The sequence below is a fragment of the Vitis vinifera genome, chromosome 18, assembly GCF_030704535.1.
Source record: "Vitis vinifera cultivar Pinot Noir 40024 chromosome 18, ASM3070453v1".
Taxonomy (NCBI): domain Eukaryota; kingdom Viridiplantae; phylum Streptophyta; class Magnoliopsida; order Vitales; family Vitaceae; genus Vitis; species Vitis vinifera.
In genome coordinates, this window is record NC_081822.1 from 13,172,272 (window position 1) to 13,175,424 (window position 3,153).

At 35.9% G+C, this 3,153-nt stretch overlaps 1 long non-coding RNA gene across 1 annotated transcript; it reads right to left on the reverse strand.

Annotated features, from left to right (window-relative positions):
- Nucleotides 1-983: 983 nt before the first annotated feature.
- LOC104882583 (uncharacterized) lies at nt 984-2,239 on the reverse strand. The gene is made up of 2 exons (XR_788331.3): nt 1,774-2,239; nt 984-1,172 (listed from the first exon to the last, which is right to left on the reverse strand). It is a non-coding gene; the product is annotated as an uncharacterized LOC104882583 (long non-coding RNA).
- Nucleotides 2,240-3,153: the final 914 nt, after the last annotated feature.

Below are 3,153 nucleotides of genomic sequence, written 5' to 3' on the forward strand. Positions count from 1 at the left end.
TTAAAGATATATAGAATAGTTTGATCAGTTTTGCATTATATGCAAGTGCAAAATATTTTCATTGAGAAAATTGTTTTCCATCTTTTGTTAGTTCGTCTATGTTAGAGATATATAGAGGATGCATACTAAGGATCCTTTAATATGTAAAATTTTATGATCAATGATTGACTTAGTCTGATCCTATGTGATTGATAATTAAGGAAAATTTACCAAATCAATGTCAAGTTAAATGCCTTAAAGATTAAAACTTTTTATCATATTACTTATTAAAAGACTCTTAAAGAAAGAATTTTAAGTTTTAAAATATGGTTCCAGACTTGGATGACCTATATTAGTGATTCAATCTTAAGAGACTAAAAATTCTTTAATTAGTACTTGTTATTCCTTAGTCCTTGGTCAGAAACTAGATTTGTGAAAATTTCCAAACTGGTTTATTATTTTTTTTCTCAATTAACAATTCAATTTGCTAATCAATCAATTTTTCATTTAAGGGTTGTAGGACCTCAGACGCTACCAACTCTCCTAAAAGCAATTGTTGTTAGGAAAGACGCATACCCTAGCCTTATTGTGTCTTCACCCAAGCACCCACGATGAACACAAAGGGAGTTGATGGACGCGACCAAAACCCTCCAATCTGTCAACAATCTCCCCCCAGCGACACCCATGGGGTTCGAACTCATAACCTTGGCTCTGATACCACTTGTAGGACCTTATGCACTACCAACTCTCCTAAAAGCAATTGTTATTAGGAAAAGCGCACATCTTAACCTTATAGTGCATTCACCTAAGCGCCCATGGCGAACACAAGGGGAGTTGATGGACACGACCAACCCTCCGATGTGCCAATAAAAGTCAATTACTAATCTGTTATACTAAACCCATCCGTATACTCTAAGTTTAATATATTATACTATAGTACGTCTGATCTAGTTAATGATTACACATATGTAATAATAAGGGAGAATTATGTTTTGATGGGCCAATTTGGGAATAATAACATTTTCGGAACCCAACTTTCCATAATGCAAGATATGTCCACTGTTTGGAAAAATATTAAAGGAAACATGCATTCTGGTCTGAGGTGTTATTTCATACCGAAAATACCCCTCCATTGTTCATCGTCCCTGTGAAAGGTCCCGATATTTCCTACCAGCCCACGCAGGATGCAAAATCTGTCCAATTTTTTTTTTTTTTTTAAAAAAAACATAAGATGCTATTTGGTAATCTGATCATGATTTGCAGACAAAGGTTGGATTTTTCAGCATGGCTCAAAAATCGTGGATTTAGGGTTTGTGAAATTTAAATCCAATGGCCCAAAATCAAAGAGACCCCTAGATCAGATCAAGAAAACACATGGAGGGAAAAAAAAAACACTTTTTTTTTTTGTTTTTCTTGGGGGTTTTGCATGGATTTTGTCGGAAATCAAACGAGGATGGATTTTCTCGGAAATCAAACGAGGATGAATTTTCCCGGAAATCGAAAGGGGGATGGATTTTCTTGGGAATCAAACGGGGGTTGCAAAAAAAAAAATAATAACTTGATTAGATTAGTACCTGCGAGGATTGAGAATGGCAGAAGAAAAAATAGGGCTTTTTTTAGGGATTCTCTCGTCTGGAGGCCAACTTCAGAAAAGGGCCTCGGAAATCAAACGAGGATGGATTTTCTCGGAAATCAAACGAGGATGAATTTTCCCGAAAATCGAATGGGGGTGGATTTTCTTGGGAATCAAACGGGGGTTGCAAAAAAAATAACAATAACTTATTAGATTAGTACCTGCGAGGATTGAGAATGGCAGAGGAAAAAATAGGGCTTTTTTAGGGATTCTCTCGTTTGGAGGCCAACTTCAGAAAAGGGCCTCGGAAATCAAACGAGGATGGATTTTCCCGGAAATCGAATGGGGGTGGATTTTCTTGGGAATCAAACGGGGGTTGCAAAAAAAGTAATAATAACTTGATTAGATTAGTATCTGTGAGGATTGAGAATGGTAGAGGAAAAAATAGGGCTTTTTTAGGGATTCTCTCGTTTGGAGGCCAACTTCAGAAAATGGCTCCTTGATGCCCGAGTGAGAGACGGTGGCTGCTGACAGGGACAACTAAAGGGCAATTTTGGAATAGCATTTTAAAACAGTAGATAGTGCATGTTTCCTTTAATATTTTTCCAAACAGTGGACATATCTTGGATTATGGAAAGTTGGGTTCCGAAAATGTTATTATTCCCAAATTGGCCCATCAAAACATAATTCTCCGATATGCTGTGAAGAAGTCAGAAATTCCTACTCATCGGTTTCAATAACTTCCACCAGCTAGGGAAATTGGGCTAAACTACGAAGATGTAGTCATAGACCTCAAGTGGGCTGGGCTGGTGCAAGGTCAGTTTTTCGCCCCCAAAATCTAGTTTGGATAGCCCGTACTACAAAAACACGTTTTACATGTTATCAAGAGTGCCTTTTAACAATCATTCCAAAAAACTATTTCTATTCTTTTTAATAAATATTTTTAAGTGTTAAAAATATAAAAAATATTTCTTAAAACCACTGTAAAGGAGGCTTAAACTATTGTTTGCTCAAATCTCTCACCCATTGATTTTTAACTCTTATTTTTTTAATCTTGGGTTGAAAAGGTGTCATCCTCGAGTTAATGAATATAAATTTTGGTTGATGTGTTTCCAAGATTAAGTCAGTTGGCAGAACATGAAATTGGATCAGCCAAATCTGAAGGATGACAAAACTTTAAAACTCAAAATAAAATTTTTAATCGTATTTTTACTTATTTTATTTATTTATGTTTATTATTAAGTGTTAGAATTTCTGTTATTATTTGATCTAAAAAGGAGAAAATGAATTGGAGAAATCGAATACAAAATCCGAAAGCACGATTTTTATTGAAAAGGAAAGAAGGCAGCAGAATTCAAAAGAAAAAAGAGAACATGAGCTGCCAGGTGGAGGAAAGGAAAAAGAAAAGGAAAGAATGAAAGAACAGAGAGAAGGAAAGAAGACAGAATATTTGTGTTGCTGTGCTAATTTTGGTAGGAGGCGGCCTTCAACAGCGTTTTTTTCCTCTTTAAGGAGACTTTCAGAGGAGTTTCTCGTAAGGAAAGCAGCAGGATTCATTATGAGGGTTGAAATCGGAATAGGGTGAAGGAGGAGACTGGGAG